The sequence below is a fragment of the Maylandia zebra genome, linkage group LG2, assembly GCF_041146795.1.
Source record: "Maylandia zebra isolate NMK-2024a linkage group LG2, Mzebra_GT3a, whole genome shotgun sequence".
Lineage (NCBI taxonomy): Eukaryota > Metazoa > Chordata > Actinopteri > Cichliformes > Cichlidae > Maylandia > Maylandia zebra.
Window position 1 is genome coordinate 11,160,718 of NC_135168.1, and position 20,687 is coordinate 11,181,404.

Below are 20,687 nucleotides of genomic sequence, written 5' to 3' on the forward strand. Positions count from 1 at the left end.
AAAGCAGTGAGGGCGGAACTTTGGTGCTTGCTCCGGGGTTTCGGGGAGCAGTAAGTGGAGCCCACCTTCCGCTGCTTCCTCAGACACGTTCTGGAGGAAAGCAGAGACGCATCGTGTCTTCCTTACTCTGCTCTTCACCTGCTTTTACAGGTCGGTACACGGTGCTCGCACCGAAAATGTTGTTTATTGTCACCATGGTTACCCACGTTAATGTGAATGGGAGAGTTAAGGCGGTCCGCCAAAGTTATTTATATGTAAACACGGGAGAAAACCAGAAAACCAGAGGAGTGTCCCGCGCGACCGCACCGCGAGCCCGCTCGTTAGGTGGAGCGCTCGTGAAGCAGAGTCAGTGCGCTCCTATGCTCTGTGCAAACGTGTTGTAATGCTCCAATCAAATCAGTTCTGTGAGATGTGAATGTTAATAGTTCTGTTAAAGTGACTGAGTAGATTAGCTAGTGTAACACAAGCACTCTGAGCAACTCTGTGTAGCTAACAGAGGCATTCATGGGTTGATTCAACAAGCTGTGTTTCATGATGCACTAAATAGTGATTTTGCCAGTAAATTACTGGAGGGAACAAATGTAATGTATTTACCAATGCTGTTATTGAATAGAACTGTTTAGCCAGTAAGACACTGCAGAAGACAATGTGATGTGTTTATTGATATGATAAAAGGATGTAGCTGTTATGGAAAGAAGTGTGAACTTGAGAAACTGAACCAGTTAAAAAGAGTATATTTCACTGATGTTGTGAAATAAGTAAATGTAATTGATGTGAATGAGGAACCAGCTGAACAGTATATTGAAAGCTCATGTTTAGTGTTTTATAGCATTTATTTGTGTGAAATAAATCAGACTCAGACACGTTCTGGAGGAAAGCAGAGACGCATCGTGTCTTCCTTACTCTGCTCTTCACCTGCTTTTACAGGTAACATATTTGTCATCGAGGTCTTCATCCTTGGGACCCGTAACATAGTAACTTCTTCATTGTTATACTTCTATAGTTTTCCCATTTTGTGAGCTGTGGATGTGGAAAGTGTCTCAGTGACACATCCACATGAAAACGGCGTTACCTTCGTTCATTTGCACGTCAAATGAACGAGCTGTTTGGACTTTAACGTCACAGCTGATGCTTCGATACTCGAACTCAAGAGTTCAGCTTCCACTCAGAGGTACAAGTACACACAGCAAAGATAAACGTGTACACAAGGTGGAACCCACAAGTGCACAGCTCCAACCAGAGATGGGCGGTAATCCGATTACGTTTTTCAAGAAACGAGTAAAGTGAGGGATTACTATTGCAAAAAAGGTAATTAGATTACTGTTACTTTGCCGTAAGCACGCTGCGTTACTGCGTTACTAAAACCGCAGCTGTGTGCAGATGAACAATGGATAATCTATCGAGTGTGGAGAGAGTGTGAGCGTGCAGCGTTTAAAGCGTGGAAGCACTGACCTTACTTTGAGTTTGACTCTGTAAAAAGTGACAAAAACATTAGCGTCCGCTGTTCACTGCGTGGGAAGACAACATGCTCACTCACTATGTGTTAATGGGCACGCTTATTTATAACTTTGATAAAATGTCATAAAAATAATTCCATGCCAGCTCACCATTGGTGATCAGGTAGTTTCTGTTCCAGTTCCAGTCCCATAAATCATGAAGCTTGCTGCCAGAAAAGCTTCAAATCTCCTTTGAAAGCTGTTTGTGGTCTTGATTGTGGGAGCTTCAGTTGTCTGACTCCAGCTGCCACACAGTGCTCACTGATATCATTTGCAAAAACCCCAGTGTGACAATATTTATCAGGAAGTGACGACTTTTCTTTGAACATTTGCTAAGGCTAAGCTGTGCTTTCTACCACAGTTGGGAATTTCCTGGTTTACAACAAATTATTGTGTCAACACCGCATAAGATTTCAAACTACAGGAAAATCACTGGAGTTATAAGAGGCAGACAACGACACACACACCACATGCATGCTGTTGCTATTTATTGTGGATTAACCTGTCAAGGGCAAGAACAAAATAATTCTGCCTCAAATACAGGAAATCATAGCTTTCCTGTATTTCCTCCATTGTTGGCATGCTGGTTAGTGCTGTTGCTCCACAGTAAGAAGGTCCTGGGCTAAATTATCCATGAATGTAAACGGCTGTGTGTTTCTATCTGATAGACTGGTGAGCTGTCCAGGGTGTACCCTGCCTGGTAACCTATCACTTCAGGGTTATTTCCCAGCCCTGCTGCAACCAGGATAGAGATAGGAGGATGGTAGTTGTTGTAGACCCATTCAGTTTCAATTGAAGGATTAAAATGTTCCAGGAGCTCAACTTACTCCATCTGAACATGTTTCAATCGTGTTTTATGAACACAACATGCAGGTTTACTGAATATGAAAAGGTTGTGTTGATTTAACTCAGTTGTTTAAGGTTCTGCCAAAGCAAAACCTTTGTGTGCAACCAGTGTCCACTATTGAATCAAGTAAATCCAACATGTTTTTGTCAGTGCAAAAGGAGTTACGGTGCCTGTATTCCTGCACAATATTGTCCCGGGAGGGAGGAAAACTTTCTGGTGAAGTTTTGGTTGATTTTTGGGTTTTGCTTGACACTAGGTTGATTTTATCAGTGAGGTTTGGATTGTTTTCTTTCTCTAAGAGAGAGAAAGATGGTTTTATGCTTGGACATGTTTGCAATGGGCCCCAGTATTTGTTACTTTATTAGTATTTTATTGGTTGCGTTTGTTTGTGCTTTTGTTACAGTGCACTGAGATAAGAACATCTGAGAGGTGTGATCTACCGGTGGTGGTATTTTGGTATTTTGTGAGTTCCCGATTTAACAAATCAGCTCTTTAATCCAGACCTGAGAGGCTGAACTTTAAAACGCTATAAAATATTCTTACTGGAAACAGTGGCAAAGTGTTTTTCTCCATGATTATAATGGGCTTGGGAGAAATTCACTGATATGTGACATTGATCACATGAGAAGTCCTGAGCCTAAAAGGATTGCAGCGAGTCAATCCAGTCCAAAAACAAGGAGCTGTTTTCCTTTAAAATGATGACGTCATCTTGCTGGTGATGGAGGCTCGAATAGGCTGCGCGTGAGACTCCATTATCAGCAATATCTGGTATGAATGTGTGTGGATGTATGCATGTGACTGTGATGGACTGACGACTAAAAGTTTTACTGACTTGATACTGAGACAAAAACGGTGCCGACTTTAGGATTAGTGAATGTCCACAGACAATTCACCCAGCCTGTAGAAGAAGGGTGGAGGTTTTGTCTTGCTTTGTTTGTGCAGGAGCAGAAGGATGACAGAGACTAAAGGGGGAGGCTGTAGCTTCACATGAGTGTGAGCTGCAGACTGAACCCTTTGGTTGCTAATGTTGAGTCACTGATGTTTGCATTAAGAAAATTGTGTTTTATTAGCTGTGTTTTAATTAAGGTATCACATTATATTGTTGGGAATGTTAAATGCTAAAGTGAAGAAAAGCTTTGATTTCACTCATGACTGAACATGTTATTATTAACCATAGCAGGCCACTGTAAAGAGTCAATTAACTGTTATAGAGGAAAAAAGGCCACAAACTCTGTTAATACCTATGAATAACAGGCAATGATAGACTTGTCACATTCAAAATAGAGATATGTAATAACAAACACGGGTCCGTGTCATTTAGGTTCTCCATTGAAATAGTCAATCATTTAGAAAAGTAGAAAATATATATATATATATATATATATATATATATATATATATATATATATATATATATATATATATATATATATATATATATGTCTCAATGCTGTTTCTCAATAATATTAAAAACCTAAAAACTATTGTTGTGGAAGATAGAAGTCACTGTGACAGCCCTCTGACTGTGGAGGACGTTTGTAATCCTATTTCTGCACTTAAGGCCAACAAATCTCCCGGCACAGATGGTTTAACTGCAGAGTTTTATGAATCATTTTCTAATCTCCTGGCTCCGTTCTTACTGCAGCTTTTCATAGGAAGTGTAGAGAATAACATCCTCCCTCCTACTCTTACTCAGGGTCTCATAACACTTATTCCAAAGCCAAACAAAGACTTACTTCTTATTGATAATTGGAGACCCATCTGTCTGCTCAATGATGACTATGAGATTATGGCTTTAGTACTTGCTAACAGAATGAAAGAGTTCTTGGACACAATTATCGATGAGACACAATCAGGCTTTATGAGAAACAGACACCTTTCTAAGAACATGAGACTGGTTTTAGATCTACTTGATTACTCTGATTTGGTATCTGACTATAGCTTCATTCTCTTCCTGGATTTTTAAAAGGCTTTTGATACAATTGAACATCAATTTATTTTCCACTCTTTGGAAAAATTTGGCATTTTTCTGTAAAGCTATCAAAACCTTGTACACGAATGGCAATAGCTCAATTAAAATGATTAAGACTCCACCCCGAGATTTGACCTGTTATACAAGGAATCAGCACAGCTGATAAGGAGCTCATCATCAGCCAGCTAGCTGATGACACCACACTCTTCTTGAAGAATGCAAATCAAATCCGTCCAGCCCTTAGTGTTATTAGTGATTTCTCTGAGGCATCTGCTTTATGTCGAAATCTAAAAAAATGTGAATTACTAGCAATTAAAGGCTGCACTGCAAATGCTCTCTGTAACATTTCTGTTAAACAAGAAGCCACATATCCAGGACTGTTAATATCCAAAGACCAAAAGTCAAGATGCTCGTCAAACTTGTCAAACAGTGTTGGGGAATTCTCAATGGTGCTTGGTGCCATACCCTCAGGGACTTTAATGTTATATAAAAACACTGACAGCTCAATATCTGCCTCAGTCACTCTCCCTGATCCAGCTGAGTCAGCAGTGGGAAAAATCTGCTTTTCACAGGAACTTGGTAACAGCAATAAGAGAATACGTAGTTTATTCCAAGAAGATATCATGTCTCTCCCATATATAGAATATCTTACTGGAACCGACATGTTCCAGATATCACCTGGAAGACAGTCTGGATGATCCCATAAATATCTAATTGTGAACAAGGTGAAGGAAATCTCATATAAAATTCTTCATAAATGTGACCCAGCCAGTCACTATATGGTAACATTTAAAAGAGACATAAATACTAATTGAACTTTCTGTGGGGATCATCCAGAAACTGTGGCACATCTCTTTTGGTTCCTCTACACAGAGATTCTGGAAGAATTTAGCAGTTTTGTTATTGTCCATATTTTAAGGGAGTTTTCTTTACGATGGGAAAATGTTTTATTCTTTTTCTTTAAGTTCCCCAGGAAGAATGATAAATGTTTTTTTATAAAAAATTTGTTAATACTTTTAGCTATTTTATATCCATAAATGTAAGTTTATTAATAAAACACCATATTTCTGCCGTTTTATAAGGATATGAATTGTACATACAATCAATTTCAGACTCAACCAACAAAAATCCTCTCAGAACAATATTTATATGTTGATTTTTTTCGCCTACTCGTATCATCATTTTTTTACTCCTGGTTCTGTATGTTCATGTTCTGTTCTTTTGTAAACTTCATCTGTTTGTATGTTGTATACTCATTGTGTTTCAATAAAGTTCGATTTAAAAAAAGGTACGTTCTAAACGAAGCTTCAGACGTCACTGATCACGTGACTCTGGCCAAACGAATCAAGCCTCGACACGGTGCTTCTGAAGCAGCGCGTTGATCTTTCTGACACACGCACCGGAGCGTCAGCTTCAAGCGGACCATCACTACGTCTCACATCTAAAGGTGTCAAGGTAACTTTGAACTGAGTTCAGTCAATCTGGAGTTTTTCCAAGTTTTCTGTTGCTCTCTGTGAGAGAAGAGCGTTAAAGGCGGGGCTCTCCAGAGTCCAGCAAAACAGGAAACCACAGCTGGGTGTGTGTAAGTGTGCAAACCAATAGAATGCATCGTGGTGGGGGGGGGCATCACGGGCAAGAAAAAAATAAAATAATCGGTCGTACCCATGCTTCCCCGACGTCATGCCAGCGCATATTGGGAAATTCGTAGGCACCGATCGGTTTTCTATCAGCCATTTGCTGGGAGTAAGGGCGCCCTCCGTTTGCGAGGTGCGCCTGCTGCTGGCGGCACAGGGAGGAGAGGGCGGGGAGTCTCTGGCTGGCTGGAGCGGCATCTAATAACCAACTCGCAAAACAAAATAAAAACAACAAACAGATATTATGATACAGACTTATAATCTGCACCCATGTTTTTTCTAAATTCTATAAAGTGAGCGCGAGAGCCCTCGGTGCGCCTGCGCGCTGCTGAAGTCAAAGTAAACTTTATTGTCATCTCCGCTACAGACAGTCCAGAGAGACGAGACGACGAGGCTGCAGTTACAGCGGTGCAAGTAAACAAACAATAAATATAAGAAGAGTAAGAAAATAAATCTACACTTTAGGACTCGGGGTAAAGGATCAATAACAATTTAAATTTATAATTTACAGTTTGATGATTTAAAGTCTCACACAAGCCGTCAAAAGGGGCAGGGCCGGCTGCTTCCAAGTAGAGCACATTTCATTGATAATGATGTAAATCCAAGCCCATCATGGATTCACGATCTGAATCCTGGGTTGTGTGAAATCCCAGAAATCAACCTTAGACAAAGTGAATCTGTGAACTAAGGTGTAGGTCTGTTAGGTTAATTGTGCTGATCCTCGGGTTGGGGGATTTGTGTTTGTACTGCAGCGCAAAATTCAAACCAATGGAAGATGGACAACAAAAGTTCAAAGCCATCAGGTGCTCAGGTTAGAAAAAAGAGAAAAGATGCAGGTAGGCAGACGTGTGATTGGATAATGGCAGGTCATCCTGAACCAATCAGACTAAACTCCAAACAATACATTATGTTACAGATTTTAATATTAATTAGTCATTGTTACTTGTTGATTTGTCCTTTTCTCATTGTGTGACGAATTATGACGACTGTTTGGTAGCTGTTATTGTCTCTCTCTCTCTCTTCATGTGTGTTTCTCTGGTGAAACAATAGTTTTGTGTTAATGTTAGGGCTGCACGATTTTGCATAAAATGAGAATCACGATTTTTTTGGCTTAGAATTGAGATCATGATTCTCTCATAACAATAAATAAACATAAAACAACAAATGTCTCACGTTTTGTTGTTGCAGCAAAATGTTGTCCTGCTTGAAATTCCGTCTCCACCGTTGCTCGACGCTGCGTGTACAGAGCAGGTAGTGCAACAATAGAAAAATAGTTGCTGGACGGCACTGTGTAGCGTTTGCCGGTGGCTGATGCCCTCAGACATTGGTGTGTTAGTGGTTCTTGTCCACTAGGGCTGGGCGCTCATGTATGTACCGGCTCACTCCTTGGCGGCCGCTTATCGGGGCCTGGAGCCTGGGGCTCGCTCGGGCCACTTCGGAGGCGGGGTGCCCCCGGCCTCTCGGCCTGGGGCTCGGTCACTCAGGCGCAGCTGGCTGCCGGCGGAGCTCACGGGCGCGTCACTGCAACTCCCCCTGGCTTCTGCTCCGCGGCTGCTGAGTGAGCCCTCATCTGGGACTCTCCTCAGCTCTTTCCGGGACAGTGGCGCAGCTGCCCCTCTGTTGGTCTTCCTTGGTCTCTCTTTTGATCTCCTCCACACCTGCTTCACGCCCTGGAGGACGGGGCTGTGGCCCCCCCACACCCTCTAGCAGATTATTACATGAAGGAACCTTTTAAAAAACAAAAAACAAGCGCGTCCATGCTCACAGGTGTACACACAGGTGATCACACCCACAAACTACACCCTTTTTGGCTCCTACCTCAAAGCACACTGTGTTCTGTTGATCTTATGTGCTGCACAATAATGTTTAACATTTAGTATTTACTGTCATATTCCCATATATCATTGTGATGTTGTTTATTCTATTACTCTTGTTCTCTTCTGCTTGCTTTCTTTTTTCTTTCTCAGCAGGTGATCCAGGTGATTGATATATGCATTTTTTTTTTCTCTGCCCGTTCTGTTGGTTTTTGTTTTTTGCCCTTCTCCCCCGTCCCTCTTCTCAGCTGTTTCTCTTTCCCTCTTTCTTTCTCCCCTTCTTTCCCCCAGTCAAGTCTGTCCCGTATTCAGTAAGTGAAAATAAAATAAACAATAAAAGGTGAATCAAATGGACCATTACGGCAAGGCTGGGATGGTCAGTTTGGTAAAGTAAATCCGTTGGGCATCTTTCTTTGCCTTTAGACAACAATTCTGATGCAAAAGAGCCAAACAGGACAGGCCAAAAAAAAAAAAAAAAAAAAGGTTCCCGTTATTGATGTTTGGGTGGTTGACCGGGACGGATTTTCTCCTGTCACTTTCTCGTCATCCCTGACGTGCTCTCCGTTGTTTTTTCCCTGCTAATTTTAGCATCACACGGCACAGCTTCTGTATCACGTGGTATAAGGCTCCGCCCTTGTCATTTGTTGAGCAGGAAGAGTGAGCGCTTGTTTTCATGCAGAGTATGTCCCGGATCAAAATGCGGTACATTTGATCCCTGTTGTCTTTGCTTGATGATTGGTTTGAGTCTTGACATTGCTGGCGTTGCATCTTTCAATGCCAGCAATGGCAGGTATCAGTGCTCAAACCTTTTGTGTTTGTTTCCAACAAGTTGCCCACCTCGGGAAACAAAAATGTGTTCTTTTACTTGTCAGATGAACATATGAGACACTTTGACTCTTCAGTGCAGTGTGGAGCCTAACAAAGATCTGTTTTGTGTCCCAGCTGATCAGCAGGAGGAGGAGAGTCTGACGGAGCAGCAGAGGAACATTTTCAGCTACTTGGACTCAGCTCAGCCACTACAGAGGAAACAATGAGCTCAACACAGAAGGTGACAGACAGAGCAGGACCATATGACCAAAGATATTTATCACCATATACATTGGAACATTTGCCATAACGATGTAGCTGACGATAGAATTGACACCAGACAAAATACTTTACAGCTGCACAACTTTATTAAAAACTGTTAAGGTTCAAAATTGAGGAAGGAGAGTACAAACCAGCCTTGGTCCAGAAGGTCTTGGTCAAACAATGATTTTAATGAACACACGTGTGGGAAGACACTCTGTACGCAGACAGCCAGTAGTCCTCGACTTAATCAAAGCATGAACAGATATTTTATAGCATCAGGGTTTGTTTACTGACGCCCCTTCATGCGTCACCGGTACATTTTATACATAGATCAGATCAACATCACCATGACTTTTTACCCAGAAAATCATCTTCTATTTTTATGGCTGGTACTTTCCGTTCTTGTCTCAAAGTGAATTGTTCCTCTTTCTTGTCGAGACATAACTGATCTCTCCTCTAAATAAGTCTAACTAATATGTGTGTATGTGTTGACCTCACATGCTCTTTGTGTCACCTCTTCACCTCCTACTGTCTGTGTCTTGTCCTCAAATGCTCCTCAAAATAACCTGCACTTAGACTCTGCTTTCGGTTTCAGTTCTGCAAAAGGCACACTCTGCAAACCTGCAACTTCCTGTCAGCCTGCAACTTAGTCTTTCTGAAAGACACACTGTTCAACCCCTGAATGCAATATAAACTCCAGATTATATTATTAATGCAATGGTAATGATGACAATTATTCAACAATAGCAGTAAAATAATTTCCCTGCTCCACACTCCCTCTCTCGACCTCTGGAACACCAGAGGTCGCAATACATTGTGTCCTCGCTCAGACCCTCTCTGGTGGTCTCGGACCTCGAGATCTCCAGGATCCTCGTCCCTCCTGTGGTCGCCGAGATCTTCTGCAAAGGAAACAAAACACCTTTTCCTGCACCTCCCTAACCTATCCTATCTGGGACTCTTTAATCAAAAGCCTGATCCTAATTATCTTCTTAACTTATTGACTTGTATTTATATATATTCTTCAACATTACTCATCCCTTTAAAACTCTTTAAGCCCTGCTTTCACGTCCGGTTGCTCGCTCTATTTTTCCCTTATCTGATCAGAAATCCCAACTTATGTCATGTATATACGTGTAAGCAGGTCTTCATTGCTTTTCCTATGTATTTTGTTAATGTTCAGTAAGTGTAAGCTGCTTTCTTCATTGCCTCTATATGTTATAGTCAGGTTTAATTCATGCATCTTTTCTCTGATTTCTTAATTCAAAATTATCTCACTTCTGATTCTTTCCAGAAATAATTTCACATGTAACACTTTGTGTATGTGTGTTTTCTATTCTTGTTTACCCCTTTTTCTTTGTGACGGTGGACATCTCTAAACCATCATGAGTTCAAGCTTCACTTTCAGTCCAATTACACCCTCTATTCTCACAGTCGAAGTCGTCCGGCTTCACCTCTCACCGGTCACTGTCCTCTTCTCTCAGTGTCCTTTTGTTATCTTGAATTCCAGCAAACACAGTCTGTTTCTTCTCTGTTTCTCTTCAGTATTTTCCTTTTGGATCAAGTCCCAGCCTGGCAAAATACCACATTCAGTGCCTTTAAACAGTCATGTCACACTGTTCTTACCAGCCTGCTGTCCACCGTGCATGGTTCATCACGTGGTTTCTTCTTTTCTGTTGATCCTTTCACTCGTCCCTTTCAAGATTACTCCAAGCAAGACAAATCTGACAATCAATGTCCAGTGCTTTACCACCGTTCATTATCCCACTGTTCAACTGCCCAGCCTGTAATTTACAGTACATGTTTCCACCTCGTGGTTCCTTTCATGCTGCTGCTGGTGTCGTCAGTGTGGTTTCCGTTGCACTGTCTTTTGCCTGCTATTAATTCTTCTCAAGTCCACGATGTTCTGTCGGTCTTCATCAGGAGATTAACTGTCCTTTGAGCTTCTTCTCAGGATGGGGACAAGTGCGAGGTCAAGCTGTAAAATTTTAAGCCAAAATCTGGCCTGTTTTCTCCCAATTATGCTACTCTAGTGGTTTTGGCGCCGTACTCAAAATTCCAGGTTGAGAGAAGTCCACCTTTATTTATCTGTAATCTGTTTTGACACACTAAAACATACAATTAATATCCTTTTCATTTCTTTTCTCAAAACCTCCATTCGCTTTATCTGCCTAGAGTTTAACTCATCTGTTTCTCTCTCTGGGTGCTCACTCGTCACCTTATATGGGCATGCAAACTTCCTGTCACCCACACCATTTCCTGTTACACACACACAGCACGCAGCTGCTCTGCTGTTTCTCCAGGCTAATCAAACTTATTTTGTATTTACAATCTACAAACCCTCTCTAATTCTACTAACTTTTGATCTAAAATGTAGCATCATTCACACAATGATTTCATAATCCTCTCACACACACCTTTTAAATAAACTAAACTCTTATACATCACTCATGCATCTCTTAAATTAAAAACACTTTCAAACTTTAAAACATCCTACTTTACATCACCCAAGAAATACCTCTCACACCTTTATTCATCATTCAAAACCTTCTAGTCACCGCATTCACACAAGAAATTGAAAAAATAAAACACACCAGCAACTATTGCTGGAGAGAAGTTACTACTGAAAGTAATATGTTAATCTTAAGTTTACACAGTGCACTCAATATATTTATATATCTACATCCAACTTCAGTCAATTACTATACATCCCCTACGGCAACTCAAAACTTTATTTATAGTCCTCTAATAAACATAAATGGCATTTTAAACACACACTCAACAATGTTTGCAGCAGTATTTGTAAAACCAACGGTGGCTTAAACAGTTCACTGCTTACTCATTTGCATTTTCACACTCACACACACCGTCTAAAAATAGCTCCAGCATTGCCTCAGACTCCTTTCACACAGAGATCTATTATTTTATATTCACAAAGACGTCTTATATTTACAACTGCACAGATTTTATGCCTTTTAACACCTACCGAATTTCGAAAAATTTAAGTTAACGGTCTAACCGATAAAAGTCCAACTTTTTTGTAATCAATTAACCAGTATCTGTCCAACAGTTTCTGGCCTCATCTCTAAAGTCCCTAACTCAATTTAAAAGTGTCCAACACCCAAGGTCCAACCTTTGCTGCCCAAAAAAGCGCAGATACCGTTCCAAACGGTAAGGAGACTCCAACTCCTAGCTATTTTGGAGGTTCCCAAGTTCTCCCCGGTTGCCAACCGTACTACCCCTATTCGCCGATAGGTCAGGGCCAAGCGTCCTTGGCCGGGAGGGAGCGTTACCTCCGAGAACTGCGCTTCCTAGAACCCCCACGGTTCCGTTCTAAAATAATTTATAATACTTTGAAACAACAGTAAAACACCCAACAAAGTGTAAGACTGAAGCAGGTCCAACCTTATAACCAAAAAATAACCAAATTCCCTAAGATACTAAAAACATTGAGCAGTCCAACTGCTTTTCCTTTTAGCGGTCCAACCGCATTCAATCATTACCAGCAGTCCAACTGCTTTTCCTTTTAGTGGTCCAACCGCATTCAATCATTACCAGCAGTCCAACTGCTTTTCCTTTTAGCGGTCCAACCGCATTCAATCATTACCAGCAGTCCAACTGCTTTTCCTTTTAGCGGTCCAACCGCATTCAATCATTACCAGCAGTCCAACTGCTTTTAAATCCTCAGTACTGTCATGAGATTCTCATCAAAATCAAAGCAGACATTTACCGGCAACTTTTACTGAATAGACATTTAATTTTATCATCCAATTCAGCACACTTCGGATAAAATCAACAGGCCTGTGCCTACCTCTTTTTAAAGGCGCCTGTCCCCTCAGTTTGGTTGCCGGGTCACGCCTGCCTGTCTGACCACAACGGACCATACATCACCGTCTACACCTCCAATCCTCCCTCCTCAACCACCGGACGAAGCCCCCAAATGTTAAGGTTCAAAATTGAGGAAGGAGAGTACAAACCAGCCTTGGTCCAGAAGGTCTTGGTCAAACAATGATTTTAATGAACACACGTGTGGGAAGACACTCTGTACGCAGACAGCCAGTAGTCCTCGATTTAATCAAAGCATGAACAGATATTTTATAGCATCAGGGTTTGTTTACTGACGCCCCTTCATGCGTCACCGGTACATTTTATACATAGATCAGATCAACATCACCATGACTTTTCACCCAGAAAATCATCTTCTATTTTTATGGCTGGTACTTTCCGTTCTTGTCTCAAAGTGAATTGTTCCTCTTTCTTGTCGAGACATAACTGATCTCTCCTCTAAATAAGTCTAACTAATATGTGTGTATGTGTTGACCTCACATGCTCTTTGTGTCACCTCTTCACCTCCTACTGTCTGTGTCTCGTCCTCAAATGCTCCTCAAAATAACCTGCACTTAGACTCTGCTTTCGGTTTCAGTTCTGCAAAAGGCACACTCTGCAAACCTGCAACTTCCTGTCAGCCTGCAACTTAGTCTTTCTGAAAGACACACACTGTTTCAACATCTGAATGCAATATAAACTCCAGATTATATTATTAATGCAATGGTAATGATGACAATTATTCAACAATAGCAGTAAAATAATTTCCCTGCTCCACAAAACCCATCAATGTATTTTCACTGAAACAAGCAGCTGTTGTTTATGTGCATTAAAGTTATATAAAAATGTAACAGTGCAAATGCAAATTCCTCGCTGACAGTTTAACCAAAAGGCGTTTCCAGTGGAAACTGGCCGACACATCCTGAGCATAACCATGTATAATATCCACTAAACTTCAGAAGAGGTTATACAGTCGTGGCCAAAAGGTTTGAGAATTGCATAAATATTGGAACCTGGAGAAGTTGCTGCTTAAGTTTTTATAATAGCATTTTGCCTGCACTCCAGAATGTTATGAGGAGTGATCAGATGAACTGCATCGTCCTTCTTTGCCATGAAAACAAACTTAATCCCCAAAAAGCCTTACCACTGCATTTCATTGCTGTCATCAAAGGACCTGCTGAGACCATTTCAGTGATCGTCTTCTTAACTCAGGTGAGAATGTTGGCGAGCACGAGGCTGGAGATCATCATGGCTGTATCCCGATTCAGGTTCTGCAGCTTTAAAATCCTCAAGGGCCGCGTACTCAAAGACCGCTAAGGCCGAAGTGCGAGGCTCGTAGGCTCGTGAAATGGGACGTCTAGCCTCCGTCGCGCTTCCCGGGTTGCCTAGCAACCATGATACTAACAGCTGGAAACGTTTCATACAGCTTTGTTTGACAGAAATGAAGGAGAACATATTTAGTTCATTTGTTTCTTTTTATTTTATTTTTTGTGTCCCGTTTGGATCTTTAGCCATCAGAATTGTTGTCTTGAGGCCAAGAAAGATGCCAAGCGGATTTATTTTACCAAGTGGATCATCATGGCCTTGCCATATTGGTCCATTTGATTGACCTTTATTATAATTATGAATTTATTTTATTTTCAGTTGCTACAAACGGGACAGACATGACTGTGGGATAGGACAGGGGGAAAGAATGAAAGAAAGAGAGGGAGAGAAAGAAAACCAAAGGGGAGAAGAGACGGTGAGAGGGGGGGAAGAAAAAAAAAAAACACAAACAAAACTCCTGGGTCACCTGTATGGAGAAAAAAAACAGAAGAGAAAGCAAACAACAAAGAGCAACATAATAAAAACAGCACCATCACAATAAACTAGCTAACAGTAGATAACAGTAGATACTAAATAATAAACGATATTGTGCAGCATGCAAGATAGACAGCGCACAGTGTGCTTTGAGGCAGCAGCCAAGAAAGCTGTAGTCCGCGTCTGTGAACACCTGTGTGTACACCTGTGTGCATACCTGTGTGGATCAGCATGCTTGTATTCCAAAGGTTTCTCCATGTAACGATCTGCTAGGGAGTGTGGGGAGCCACAGCCCCGTCCACCAGGGTATGAAGCAGGTATGGAGGAGATCCAGGCCCCAGATATCAAGAGGTCCCAGAGTACAAGGACCCGAGGAGGACCACCAAAGGGGGGAGGAACCGTGCCACCCTCCTGGGAAGAGCTGAGTAGAGCCCCAAAGGAGAGGTCACCCCGCAGCTACGGAGCAGAGGCCAGAGGGGGTTGCAGTGGCGTGCCCGCGGGCTCTGCCGGCAGCCAGCTGTGCCAGAGAGGACCGAGCTTCAGGCCCAGAGGCCTGAGGGCATCCCAACCCCCGGGAAGGAGCCCAGCCGGGCCACAGGCACCAGGCCCCGCCAATCGGCCACCAGGAGTGAGCCGGTACATACATGAGCGCCCAGCCCTAGTGGACAAGAACCACTAACATACCAATGTCTGAGGGCATCAGCCACCGGCAGGGAGTGTGGTGAGGGGAGATAGGCCTCCGTACTTTAGAGGGCCTGAGATGAACCCAGAGAGGTGGAGTCTAAGACCCAACCTGACATATAGACACAGACGTGCATTCCCACCCCATATGCACCACCAAATACTCGGCACTCACCCAACGTGTAGACAGACACAAATAGACACTGCACAGACAGTCGCACTCCCCAAACATACTCTATATCCCAGGTCCAGGTACCCCCACCCTCAGAGGGGCAAGCCGCACCTAGACCCAGGAGATGTAACCCTTCTCTCTGGGGTGGAGGCAAGCGGACCACCTCCTTATCTGCAGTAGCAGGGAGGCCCCGCATCCCAGACCCCAGTCTGAAAGCCAGCCCTGACGGCTAACAGAACCGGGGTGAGTGAAGACCTCACTCATTTGTTTCTACATGAGCTCTGTGTGATTTGATGAGTATCTGAGGCTGAGACCACAGGACTGTGAAACATGATTGTTGGGCTTCATTTCTGTGCTGAACAGTCGTTTAAGATTAGCTGTAAATAACAATTAGCTGATGTTGTTCATGAGACTAAAGTCATCTCACTGTGGTAATGTAAATATAATATGGCCAATATTATAGTTATTATATTAATCACTTCACTCACAGACAAGTATCTGTGACAGTGTGTATATAGATGTATCATATATAAGAGACAAATATTGTTCCTTCAGTATGTTGGCATTATTACATTTGGCTCAATGCTTATATGTGTAAAAAGCAAATGTAGGAGCTGTGATAACTGTGTCTGATAGAATGAAGAGTAGACTGATATATGAAATATATAGAGGTTTTATATAAATAGAGTGATGTGTATATATAAATAGAGTGATGTGTATATATAAATAGAGTGATGTGTATATATAAATAGAGGTTTTATGGAGATGCCATCCTTGTGTTTTAGTGGCAAATAAATTTGGCATCGGCATAACAATGAAATGAGATCCCATGCCTTCTAAGGATAGAACCCAGAGGCAATAGATACAGTGAAAAGAGCAGTGGCCCTAAAATTGAGCCCTGTGGCACGCCGCATGACAGAGGAGCAGAAGACGATTCGTAACCGAGAAGGCTGACAGAGAAATATTATTATTATTATTATTATTATTATTATTGATTGCTTATATTTTAACAATTGTGAAACCTCACTGTGGATGTAAGAGTGAAATTATGTGGATATCTTGAATCCACTTTATTGTGTAATATTTTATGTGAGTATTTGACGGAAGACGAGCAACATCTGTTGTGGAAGCTAACGGGGTTCCTTTAGAATAAACAAACATAGGATTTATTATCACTGAATAATTCTGTATAAATCTATACAAATTATAGAAATATGTAATAGGAAACAACAAAATAATCAAAATTATAAAATAGTGTGTGTGTGTGTGTGTGTGTGTGTGTGTGTGTGTGTGTGTGTACAATCAGGAGGGATGGGCATGATTTTAGTGTTTGAACAGTCATGAATTATCTTTAACAGCAGGTTGGATGTAATGTGTTAGAACTACCAGCAGGTGGGGATAAGAGACCTTTAATGTGTTTGGTGCCACGCTCCACCTTCAGGTTTAAAACTAGTGTTAATGGAGTTTGAAGGTTGAGTTTGTTCCGCGACTGCATTTCACTCACTGCCTCTGTTTGTATCTCTGTCACTGCAGGACCAACATGGAGCCAGAAGTCAGCGCTCTCAGGAGGCCGACAAACCTCACAGAAGAAAGGGAGAGAAAAAACACACCTGTGACGAGTGTGGGAAGGGTTTTACTGTGAGGGCTAAACTAAAACAGCATCAGGTCATCCACACTGGAGAGAGACCGTTCAGCTGTGACTTGTGTGGAAAGTCTTTTTCCTTCAAGGGTTCCCTAAAAAAACACCAACTCATCCACAGTGGAGTTAAAGCGTACAGCTGTGATCAGTGTGGCAGAGCTTTTACTCACAGTAGCAGCTTACAGAGGCATCTAGTTACCCACTCTGGAATTAAGGCATACAGCTGTGACGAGTGTGGGAAGGGTTTTACTGGGAAGGCTTCACTAAAACAGCATCAGGTCATCCACACTGGAGAGAGACCGTTCAGCTGTGACTTGTGTGGAAAGTCTTTTTCCTGGAAGCGTTGCCTAAAACAACACCAACTCATCCACAGTGGAGTTAAAAAGTACAGCTGTGATCAGTGTGGCAGAGCTTTTACTCACAGTAGCAGCTTACAGAGTCATCTAGTTACCCACTCTGGAATTAAGGCATACAGCTGTGATCAGTGTGGCAGAGCTTTTACTCAAAGTAGCAGCTTACAGAGTCATCTAGTTACCCACTCTGGAATTAAGGCATACAGCTGTGATCAGTGTGGCAGAGCTTTTACTCACAGTGGCAGCTTACAGAAGCATCTAGTTACCCACTCTGGAATTAAGGCATACAGCTGTGATGAGTGTGGGATGGAGTTTACTCTGAAGGCTTCACTAAAACATCATCAGGTCATCCACACTGGAGAGAGACCGTTCAGCTGTGACTTGTGTGGAAAGTCTTTTTCCTGGAAGCGTTGCCTAAAACAACACCAACTCATCCACAGTGGAGTTAAAAAGTACAGCTGTGATCAGTGTGGCAGAGCTTTTACTCACAGTAGCCACTTACAGAGGCATCAAGTTACCCACTCTGGAATTAAGGCATACACCTGTGATCAGTGTGGCAGAGCTTTTACTCACAGTAGTCACTTACAGAGTCATCTAGTTACCCACTCTGGAATTAAGGCATACACCTGTGATCAGTGTGGCAGAGCTTTTACTCACAGTAGTAGCTTACAGAGTCATCTAGTTACCCACTCTGGAATTAAGGCATACAGCTGTGACGAGTGTGGGATGGAGTTTACTCTGAAGGCTTCACTAAAACATCATCAGGTCATCCACACTGGAGAGAGACCGTTCAGCTGTGACTTGTGTGGAAAGTCTTTTTCCTTGAAGCGTTCCCTAAAAAAACACCAACTCATCCACAGTGGAGTTAAAGCGTACAGCTGTGATCAGTGTGGCAGAGCTTTTACTCGTAGTAGCAGCTTACAGAGTCATCTAGTTACCCACTCTGGAATTAAGCCATACAGCTGTGACATCTGTGGAAAAACTTTCAGCCAGAGAGAGAGCCGAAATAGACACCTACGCATTCACACCAGACATGATGTGTACTGCTGTGAACAGTGTGGCAAATACTTTACAACAGACGCACAGTTACAACAACACATGTTTACCCACACTGAGGAGAGACCTTATCAATGTGACCTGTGTGAGAAAACTTTTAAATCTCCACGTCACCTGAGACGACACCAACAGATCCACACCAGAAAGAGACTCTACAAGTGCAGCTACTGTGAGGTATGTATTTATATTGTTATCTTGTCATTTTAGCCTGACTGTTTGGAACAACTCTGCTCATTAAACTGTGTTAGCATGTTAGCAATTCTACTGCATGGAAAAGCAGCTCTGAGTGATTATTCAGATTTTCCTTTCAGTTATGATTTTAGTATTACTGTAGTATTATGGTGGTAGTATTGTAGTTATTGCAGCCCAGTAAACTGAGTGTGTTAACTGAAACAGTCAAATGTAGTTGGACGTCTGCAGAGATGCTCTTTATTTCAGGCGACGTTCAGGATACAAATGTTGAAGGACTGACTTACACTGTCTTTGTGTCTTTGTTTAGAAGCAGAGCGACACAGATGGATCCAGTTCTCAACCCTGTCATCACTGTGGTGGTGGGAAAGACTTTCATTGTGACCTCTGTGGAAAAACTTTCAGTCAGCAAAAGACCCTAAAAGTACATCAACGTAGACACACTGGAGACAAACTGAAATACTGCAAAGAATGTGGGAGAAGCTTCACCACACCAAGTGAGTTAAAACGACATGAACTGATTCACAGTGGGGTTAAAAAGCACCTCTGTGATCAGTGTGGGTCATCCTTCACCACTGAAAGTCAGCTTAAATCACACAAAGGAGTCCACACAGGAGAGAAACCACACAAGTGCAGACACTGTGAGAGAAGCTTCTCAAAGTCAGGTCATTGTAACCTTCATGAACGTGCACACATGGAAGGAAACTACAGCTGTGACCAGTGTGACAAGAGCTTCAGGAATCTCAGTTCATACTCTGAACACAAACGATCCCACGTTACTAATAAACTGTTTCACTGTTACCAATGTGCCCAAACATTCACCTCATTGTCTGCTCTGTGCAAACATCAGCGCGATCACTCAGGGCTGAAATCACTCCCATCACTGGATCACAGTGAATCTGAAGACACAGAAAGATCCTCTGGTTTCTGTGTCGGACTCAAAAAGCTTGAGATCAGGCTCCACAGAGTTCAGATAGAATCATTTAAACTTGTGTTGAACTGAACTGGTTGCTGGGCTGAACTTCTACATAATACAGATCTACATGGGATCTTTTCTGTTGTTTTACTGAGTCAGTTTTGTCCTTTTTTCTCTGTCCTGGTTTTGCTCGTCTGTAAATGATTGAAACTCAGCCAAATAGTTCATTGTTCTCCAGCAAAACGTTTTGGAAACTCATGTTTAACCTTTAAAACTCTGACATGTTTTAGCACACAAGGCTTCATCGGGGAGTTCACTCATGATTGGACCATGAGAACAAAGGTTTTTAGTTCTTTCAAAGAGAGTCTTGGAGATGTTTGATGTTTCTGTTTTTCTGAAACCACCTGAAAGAAAAACTATTTTTCTTGCTTTATGTAGTGTGGAAGTTTTTAATGTTTCTTCATCTGTGATGTTCTTGAATGTGTTCACGTGAAGATGGTACAAATAAACTGTCCTTTCAGCTTTAGCTCCTAATTTATTCATTATTTATGGATGTAGCACAGCAGCCGTCTCTTGATTAACACATGGAGGGCTCGGGATCTGATGGTGTCGTCTCCCTAATTTGCCCACTCAGTAAATCTCACTCATGGCCAAGAAATTGAAATAAACCTTGTTTCCCTGCTGGATAGTGATCCACTGTAACTCTGCTCCTCCTTCCTGTTTAGGATTTCTGTGGCTGAAGTAAAATTCCCTCCATCCATCACTTATCCCAGCTAACCCAAAGTGAAATAAAGTTTTGCTGGTCTTAAAAAAGCATTACAATAATGGGCATTACCAATGCAAACTGAATGATACAGAAGATGAAAGAAGAGACTTTGATCAGTTAATAAAGCTCATGATCTGGATTCATTGTGGCTGCTACACAGATACTTCTGGGTCACTTCTCTCAGTTAGGAACCTTCCTCACCAAACTGACTGTTGGACCACACCCCTGGTTTCATGAGAAATTGTTTCAGCCATGATTTCTCTTCCTGTATTTCAGAGTAAAGACTGAAGTGACAAATGGAAGCATGTTTAAAAAACACAATGTGAGAGAGACGTTGAGGTCCTTAGAAGTTACCCTGGGTTTTTCTGTCACCCTGCTAGATGTTACACACCTTGTTATTGGACTGATTTCTACTGCTGGACTACTCCTGCGGAGAGTAACAATACTCTTACTAATTAG

General features: G+C 42.0%; 1 long non-coding RNA gene across 3 annotated transcripts; it reads left to right on the forward strand.

Moving 5' to 3' along the window:
• The first annotated feature begins 694 nt into the window (after nt 1–694).
• LOC143420787 (uncharacterized) lies at nt 695–19,988 on the forward strand. 3 transcript variants are annotated; one of them, XR_013100530.1, is made up of 5 exons: nt 695–927; nt 8,706–8,811; nt 14,730–15,552; nt 16,843–18,531; nt 18,857–19,988. It is a non-coding gene; the product is annotated as an uncharacterized LOC143420787 (long non-coding RNA). The 3 variants fall into 3 exon arrangements; XR_013100529.1 differs by lacking the exons at nt 695–927; nt 8,706–8,811 and having other exon boundaries at nt 13,574–15,552; XR_013100531.1 differs by lacking the exons at nt 695–927; nt 8,706–8,811 and having other exon boundaries at nt 13,574–15,092.
• The last annotated feature ends 699 nt before the right edge of the window (nt 19,989–20,687 follow it).